This window comes from Nycticebus coucang, chromosome X (genome assembly GCF_027406575.1).
Source record: "Nycticebus coucang isolate mNycCou1 chromosome X, mNycCou1.pri, whole genome shotgun sequence".
NCBI classification, from domain to species: domain Eukaryota; kingdom Metazoa; phylum Chordata; class Mammalia; order Primates; family Lorisidae; genus Nycticebus; species Nycticebus coucang.
Window position 1 is genome coordinate 103,908,194 of NC_069804.1, and position 9,768 is coordinate 103,917,961.

The window sequence follows — 9,768 nt, forward strand, 5'->3', positions numbered from 1 at the left end:
TAGGGTGTCTACCTGCTGGGGTTTGAGAAATCAGCAGCCTCCAGTCATATCAGAACTGTGATTAACATCTCATACCCCAGAAGACCACGTGTTGCCCAGACAATATTCAACAACATATACATACTGCTTTGTTTTTGGTTGTGTTCTTTTTTTGTTTTTTGTTTTTTTTTGGGGGGGAGGGTTTGGTTGTTTTTTTGTTTATTTTGAAGTTGTTGATGTTGCTTTGTTTTTTAATTTCAACCTTTTCCGTACAGATCTTTTTTATTTCTCAATTTTTCTAGTTTAATTATAATTTCCCATTGCTGCCTTATTCAATAACTAGAACTTCATTTTTGCTAGTGTTTCTACCTGTATTATTTGTTTTTTCACCCAATTTTATCCCATAAAGTTTTCTGTTTGCTTGTTTTGGTTTGATTTATAGCATTTTTGTCTTTCCTCTCTACTTGGTGGAGGTGAGGTACTGTGTCTGACCAGGTCAGCAAAGAGCTGCTGACCTCAAAGAAATCACCAAACTGGGCACCCCAAAAAGGTGGGTTTTCTTTAAAGTTGTGTCAAACTACCCTACTGTACACCTATATTGCTCTGTCTCCTCTTTCTGTGCCTCTCTTCTTTTTGTCAATATTCCTTTAACACACCCCCTCTCCTTTCTCTAGTTTTTTTTTTTTTTTTTCTCTTATCACTTGGTCCTCCTTTATTTCATCCCTTTCTTGCTCTTCAACCTTCTCACCATTCTGGTCCTGATCCATAAGGACTAAACGAACCCTTAGTCCACAGACACAAGAAATTAAAGAGCAAGAGGAAGCGAAAGGAAAATTAGGGCAAGGAAACAGATAAAAGAAATCACTCATGAGGAAGAATCAGCAGAAAACTCCACGCAACATGAAGAACCAGTCCAGAACAACCCCACCAAGGGACCATGAGGTAGCTACTGCAGAGGATTCCACCTATACAGAAATGTTAGGAATGACAGAAAGGGAATTTAGAATACAGATGTTGAAAACAATGAAAGAAATGATGGAAACAATGATGGAAACTGCTAATAAACTGGAAAATAACCAAAAGGAAATCCAAAAACAGAATCAAATCAGAGATGAACGATATGAAGAATATAAAAAGGATATAGCAGAGCTGAAAGAACTGAAACAGTCAATTAGGGAACTTAAAGATGCAATGGAAAGTATCAGCAACAGGTTAGACCATGCACAAGAATCAATTTCAGAGGTAGAAGACAAAGTTCTTGAGATAACTCAGATAGTAAAAGAGGCAGAAAAGAAGAGAGAGAAAGCAGAACATTCACTGTCAGAATTATGGGACTTTATGAAGCGTTCCAACATACGAGTTATAGGAATCCCAGAAGGGGAAGAAGAATGCCCCAGAGGAATGGAAGCCATACTAGAGAATATTACTAAAGAAAATTTCCCAAATATCACCAAAGATTCTGACACACTGCTTTCAGAGGGATATCGGACCCCAGGTCACCTCAACGCTAACCAAGCTTCTCCAAGACACATTGTGATGAACCTGTCCAAAGTCAAGACAAAAGAAAAGATTCTGCAAGCTGCCAGGAGTAAGCGCCAGTTGACCTATAGGGGCAAATCCATCAGAGTGACCGCAGACTTCTCTAATGAAACTTTCCAAGCAAGAAGGCAATGGTCATCTACCTTTAAACTACTTAAACAGAACAATTTCCAGCCCAGAATTCTCTATCCTGCTAAGCTAAGCTTCAAAATTGACGGAGAAATCAAATCATTTACGGATATACAAATATTGAGGAAATTCGCCCCAACAAGACCAGCTCTACAGGAAATATTTCAACCTGTTCTTCACACTGACCACCACAATGGATCAGCATCAAAGTAAGAACTCAGAAAATTAAATACAGAACCTAACCACCACACTGATGCAAAAGATAAAACTAAGCAATGGACTCTCACCAAATAAGACGAATAGAATACTACCACACTTATCAATTATCTCAATAAATGTGAATGGCTTTAATTCCCCACTGAAGAGACAGAGATTGGCTGACTGCATTAAAAAACACAAGCCATCCATTTGCTGTCTGCAAGAAACACACCTGGCTTCAAAAGACAAATTAAAGCTCTGAGTCAATGGTTGGATGACAATTTTTCAGGCAAATGGAATTCAGAAGAAAAGAGGAGTTGCAATCTTATTTTCAGATTCATGTGGATTTAAAGCAACTAAAGTCAAAAAAGACAAAGATGGTCACTTTATATTGGTCAAGGGAAAACTACAACAAGAAAACATTTCAATTCTAAATATTTATGCACCCAATTTAAATGCTCCAAGATTCTTGAAACAGATCTTACTCAGTCTGAACAATATGATATCTGATAATACCATAATAACAGGGGACTTTAACACTCCTCTCACAGAGATGGACAGATCCTCTAAACAGAAATTAAACAAAGATATAAGAGATTTAAATGAGACCCTAGAACAACTGTGCTTGATAGATGCATATAGAACACTCCATCCCAAAGATAAAGATGTACATTCTTCTCATCACCCCATGGAACATTCTCCAAAATTGATCATATCCTGGGACACAAAACAAATATCAACAGAATCAAAAGAATTGAAATTTTACCTTGTATCTTCTCAGACCATAAGGCACTAAAGGTGGAACTCAACTCTAACAAAAATGCTCGACCCCACCCAAAGGCATGGAAATTAAACAATCTTCTGTTGAATAAAAGATGGGTGCAGGAAGAAATAAAACAGGAAATCATTAACTTCCTTGAACATAATAACAATGAAGACACAAGCTACCAAAACCTGAGGGATACTGAAAAAGCAGTTTTGAGAGGAAAACTCATCACTTTAGATGCCTACATTCAAAAAACAGAAAAAGAGCACATCAACAATCTCACAAGAGATCTTATGGAATTGGAAAAAGAAGAACAATCAAAGCCTAAACTCAGTAGAAGAAAAGAAATATCCAAAATCAAATCAGAGATCAATGAAATTGAAACAAAAGAATCATTCAGAAAATTAATGAAAGAAGGAGTTGGTTTTTTGAAAAAATAAACAAAATAGATAAACCATTGGCCAGACTAACGAGGAATGGAAAAGTAAAATCTCTAGTAACCTCAATCAGAAATGATAAAGGGGAAATAACAACTGATCCCACAGAGATACAAAAGATCATCTCTGAATACTACCAGAAACTCTATGCCCAGAAATATGACAATGTGAAGGAAATGGATCAATATTTGGAATCACACCCTCTCCCTAGACTTAGCCAGGAAGAAATAGAGCTCCTGAACAGACCAATTTCAAGCACTGAGATCAAAGAAACAATAAAAAAACTTCCAACCAAAAAAATGCCCTGGTCCAGATGGCTTCACTCCAGAATTCTATCAAACATTCAAGGAAGAGCTTATTCCTGTACTGCAGAAATTATTCCAAAAAATTGAAGAAGTAGGTGTTGGGAGAACTGGATGTCTACATGTAAAAGACTGAACCTGGACCCACACCTTTCCCCACTCACAAGAATTGATTCAAGATGGATAAAGGACTTAAATTTAAGGCATGAAACAATAGAAATCCTCAAAGAAAGTATAGAAAAAACACTGGAAGATATTGGCCTGGGGAAAGACTTCATGAAGAAGACTGCCATGGCAATTGCAACAACAACAAAAATAAATAAATGGGACTTCATTAAACTGAAAAGCTTCTGTACAGCTAAGGAGACAATAACCAAAGCAAAGAGACAACCTACACAATGGGAAAGGATATTTGCATATTTTCAATCAGACAAAAGCTTGATAACTAGGATCTATAGAGAACTCAAATTAATCCACATGAAAAAAGCCAACAATCCCTTATATCAATGGGCAAGAGACATGAATAGAACTTTCTCTAAAGACGACAGACGAATGGCTAATGAAAAAATGTTCATCATCTCTATATATTAGAGAAATGCAAATCAAAACAACCCTGAGATATCATCTAACCCCAGTGAGAATGGCCCACATCACAAAATCTCAAAACTGCAGATGCTGGCGTGGATGTGGAGAGAAGGGAACACTTTTACACTGCTGGTGGGACTGCAAACTAGTACAACCTTTCTGGAAGGAAGTATGGAGAAACCTCAAAGCACTCAAGCTAGACCTCCCATTTGATCCTGTGATACCATTACTGGGCATCTACCCAGAAGGAAAAAAATCCTTTTATCATAAGGACACTTGTACTAGACTGTTTATTGCAGCTCAATTTACAATCGCCAAAATGTGGAAACAGCCTAAATGCCCACCAACCCAGGAATGGATTAACAAGCTGTGGTATATGTATACCATGGAATACTATTCAGCCATTAAAAAAAATGGAGACTTTGCATCCTTCGTATTAACCTGGATGGAAGTGGAAGACATTATTCTTAGTAAAGCATCACAAAAATGGAGAAGCATGAATCCTATGTACTCAGTTTTGATATGAGGACAATTATTGACAATTAAGGTTATGGGGGGGAGGAAAAGCAGAAACAGCGATGGAGGGAGGGAGGTGGGGCCTTGGTGTGTGTCACACTTTATGGCGGCAAGACATGATTGCAAGAGGGACTTTGCCTAACAATTGCAATCAATGTAACCTGGCTTATTGTACCCTCAATGAATCCCCAACAATAAAAAAAAAGAAATTAATAAGTTTAAAAATTATACATACCCTTTGTAAAGTAAAAATATCAATGTTGCTATAAACATACCTATCTTGTCTTAAAATGTGTTTCTTTTATTATTGCTGATCCTTTCTTCTTATCTGCCTACGCTCTCTCATTTTGTTTTTCTTCTCTTAGTAGCTTCATTTTCCTTCATTGCATCTCACATGAAACCAGATCATTTACTTTTCCATATTTAATAGGTGTTACATAAATATTAGTTATTTTAAGCCCAAACTATTATTCAACTTGTTTTTTTCCCCTATTGTAAGATGAGAAATTTACCTTTCATTTACTTTTCTTACCCTATTTGCCATATATTAATTAAATTGAAAGATAAGGGATTTCCCATCTTTTAAGTATTATTATTAGTGTTTTTTACACTTGATTTTACAAACTGTGCTTTCATTTTAATGAAATGATATTCATAAAATTAGGTTGAGCTATATTTATCTATTTTCAGCGCTCACTGTCACAATATTCTACCGTGACTTCTCCTTTCAAGAGAACTTATAGTTATTCATCTTATAATTTGTGATACACCTCTTCTGATTGAAATGATGTTTTCTTGGGCAGTGCCTGTGGGTCAGTGAGTAGGGCACTGGCCCCATATACCAAGGGTGGCAGTTTTGCACCCAGCCCCAACCAAACTGCAACAAAAAATAGCCGGGCATTGTAGCAGGTGCCCTGTAGTCCCAGCTACTCGGAAGGCTGAGGCAAGAGAATTGCCTAAACCCAAGAGATGGAGATTGCTGTGAGCTGTGACATCACAGCACTCTACTGAGGGTGATAAAAATTGAGGCTCTGTCTCCAAAAAAAAAGAAGAAGAAGAAGAAGAAAGAAATGATGGCTTCTTTACAACAGCAAAGTACAAGCTTACAGTACAAGCTTACAGTTTGTGTTATTCCTCTTCTGATTAAAATGATGGTTTCTTTACAACAACTAGGTGTCAAAACCTTTGGCAGCAAACATTTGCACTTGAAATACTTCTGCCACAATTTTAACCATTAAAAATAAGTTCCTATGGAGGTGAAGGGGACAGACTAGAGACAGCTCATTTGCAGCAAGGCATGGTGACATCTGGGAGAACGATTCCAGCCAGCTCTGGCTGGCAGGCCCTTTGCAGAAACACTGCTTCAGAGTCAAAAGGAGGCAGCAGGAGACTCCAGGAACCCAGGAGATCAGGAGCAGTGGAGAATTGGCACAGAGAGCCAGTACTTGTGTGTTGTCAGAGGCCACCTCGTTCAGCCATTTTCATAAAGAGGGGCCTTCCCTGCAGAGCTTTTGTGGTTGTTGTTTGTTTGGGACCTGGGAAATTGGTGTAGCTCCCTTGGGAGAGCTTGGCTGAGCAATCAAGCAATCTTGAACAACACCCAGGGGTCAGGAATGAGCCACTGGGTACAGCAGAGATTTTAATGGGCTGTTGACTGGGTGCAGCCATTGTGGGACAGCTGCCTTACAGGATCAGTCTATAGGGTCCTAGCACCAGACCGGTTCTGGTGTGCTGGCTAAACTGGGCAGCCACCAGTGGGGAGACTTGAGTGATACATGCTTTCCTGGAGAATCCATTTCATGGCCTAGTGACCTGGTTTGAAAAAATCAAGGTGTGTCTATTATGCAGGCTGACAAGAGCTTCAGGTTCCCAATCCTGCAGGGATTGGGGGAAAAGAAATCAGGAAGATGGGACCAGGTCTCCTCAGAAAGGTAGAGGCTTCAAGCCACATTTTATAAAGTTCTATCAGCATCTCATACCCCAGAACATCACTTGTTGTCCATGTAATATATGGCATATATATTTTTTAATATATATATATATAATTTATTAAAAAAAAAATTTCAAAGTTTTTCCCTAGACTTTTCTTTTTCTTTTTTTCTCTTAAAATTATAACTTTCAGATTTTTCCCTCTTTGACAGTAAGGGCCCCATTTATTTCTAGTTTTTTTGCTCTTTCCCCCCAATTTATCCCTAAGGTTTTGTATTTGTTTTGTTTTATACCATTTTTATTTTTCCATTTTCACTTCTTTCAATAACAAGTGCTCCATTTTTGCTGCAGTTTTCATACCCTTTTTATTCTTTCTTTCCTTTCCATTTTTCTCCTTTCCCTCTTTTTTTGTAAAGATTTTTCTACTTTTCTTATCTTTTCCACAAAAATTACTCAAATAACACCTAAGATATATCATCTTTATTTTTACATCTTATATAATTTTATTTTCCATTCTCTTTATACAATTTTATTATGATGATAATTTCTCTTTTTATGATCCATTTTATTCATTGTCAACTTGTATTCCATTTATGGGGCACAACATCATTCTGAGACCTGGAAAGGGTGTCACGGCATTGGCCTGGGTCAAGGAGACCAGACTTTGATCAACCTGTGTAGGGAATCCTTCTAGTTTTGGTCTTTGAAAGCAAGCTAGTGGTAGGTCTCCATTTGACAAACTCCTCTTTTTTGTTTTTGTTTTATTATTTTTTTTCTTCTCCATTTGGTGCAGGTGGAGTTTTGATTCTGCTTAGGCAGATAAAGAGCTCCTGTCCTCAAGTATTCCACATAACCCAGCCACACAGAGGGTGAAAATTGTGGGTTAGGGTCAAAGCACTCAGCTGAACACCACTGTTACTCCTGTCTCTCTCTTTCTATTCTTCCCACCTGTCTTTCCTTTTACATCCCCCCCTTTTCCTCATCTTTTCTCTTTTTCTATCTTTTCTCCCTTCTTATTCTTTACTCTTTTATTCCCTCTGGACTTATACCAAAAGGACACTTTAACAACTGAAGCACAGAGACAAGATAACTTAAAGAAGAGGAGGAAGTGAAAAAAAATAGGGTAAGGAAGTAGACAAAAATAAAACACTTATGAGGAAAAACAAACTGAAAAATCCTGGAAACATGAAAAACAACAACAGAGAAACCCCCTGAATGGATCATGGGGTAGCTACTACGGAGGATTCTAACTGTAAAGAAATGTTAAAAATGACAGAAAGGGAATTTAAAATATGGAAGGTAAAAACAATGATGGAAATCGCTGAGAAAGTGGAAAATTAAAAAAAGGAAATGGAAAAATAGAACCAAATATTGGATGAAACATATGAAGAATATAGAAAGGATATAGCAGAGCTTAAGGCATTAAAGTAGTGAATCAGATAACTTAAAGATGTATTAGGAGGTATCAATACCATATTAGACCATGGAGAAGAAAGAATATCAGAGCTAGAGGATAAAGCTCTTGAGCTAACACAGGCAGTTAAAGAGGCAGAAAAGAAGAATGAGAAAGCAGAATGCTCACTGAAAGAATTAAGAAATTTCATGAAACTTTCAAACATACAAATTATAGGTATGCCAGAAAGGGAAGAAGAATGCCCAAGAGGAATGAAAGCCCTAGTGGAGGATATCATAAATGTAAATTTCACCATAGAAAAAATCTCACCACAGATTTTGACACTGTCCTTTCAGAGGGATATTGAACCCCAGCCATCTAAAATCCAACAGAGCTTCTCTAAGACACATTGTCATGAACCTATTCAAAGTCAAAATAAAAAAGAAATTCTGCAAGCAGCCAAGAATAAATGAAAATTGAATAATAGAGGTAAGTCCATCAGGGTGATGGAAGACTTCTCAAATGCAACATTTCCAGACAGAAGAGAATGTTCAACTACCTTTAACCTTCTTATACAAAATGATTTTCAGCCTTGAATTCTATATCATGCTAAGCTAAGGTTTAAATTGGTGAAGAAATAAAATATTTTACTGATATGCAAACACCGAGGAAGTTTGCCACAAGACCAGCTCTACAAAAAATAATAAGACCTATTCTACACAGTGACCATAGCACCAGACCACCAGCAAACTAAACACCCAGAAACTAAAGGACAAAACCTAGCTCTCACAATGATGCAGAGATAAAACTAAGCAATGGACTTTCACAAAATAACATGAATAGAATTCCACCACATTCATAAATTTTCTCAATTAATTTTAATGTCTGGAATTCCCCACTGAAGAGGCATAGGCTTGCTGATTGGATAACAAAACACAAACCATCCATATGCTGTCTCCAGGAAACTCACCTAGTTTTGAAAGAGAAAGCAAGACTCAAGGTGAAGGTATTGAAAACAGTATTTTAGGTAAATGGAAATCAGAAGAAATGAGGGATTGCAATCTTATTTTCAGAAACAAGAGGATTTAAAGCAACTAAAGTCAAAAAAGACAAAGATGGACACTTCATTTTGGTCAAGGAAACAATACAAAAAGAGGACATTTCAATTCTAAATATTTATGCACCCAAATTTCATGCTCCCAGATTTATGAAACAAACCTTATTTTCTCTGGGCAATATGATATCTTATAACACCATAAAAGTAAGGGACTTTAACACTCTTCTTATAGACCTGTACAGACCCTCTAAACAAAAACTAAACAAAGATAGAAGAGGCTTAAAAGAGACCTCACAACAACTGTGCTTAATAAACATATACAGAACACTCCATTCCAAAGCTAAGAAATATATGTTCTTCTCATCAGCCCATGAAACCTTCTCCAAAATAGACCATATCCTAGTACAGAAATCAATCCTCAACAAAATTAAAAGAATTGAAATCATACCTTGTATCTTCTCAGATCATGAGGCAATAAAGGTGAACTCAACTCCAACAAAAATTTTCGTCCCCACACGAAGGCATAAAAACTAAAAAACCTTCTGCTGAATGATAAATAGGGCCAGGGAGAGATAAAAGAGGAAATTATTAACTTCCTTGAACAATGGAAAAGCAATGAAGACACAAGCTACCATAACTTGTGGAACACTGAAAAAGTAGTCTTAAGAGGGCAATTTATTACATTAGATACCTACATTGAAAACACAGAAAGAGACTACATCAGCAATCTAATGAATCATCTTAAAGAAATGGAAAAGGAAGAGTGATCAAATTCCAAACCTAGAAAAAGAAAAGAAATAATCAAAATTAAATTAGTAATAAATAAAATTAAAAACAGAAGAATCATTCAGAAAATTAACAAAACAAAAAGTTGGTTTTTAGAAAGGATAGATAAAATTGATAAACCATTGGCCTATTCTATTTCTAGAAATAAAAAA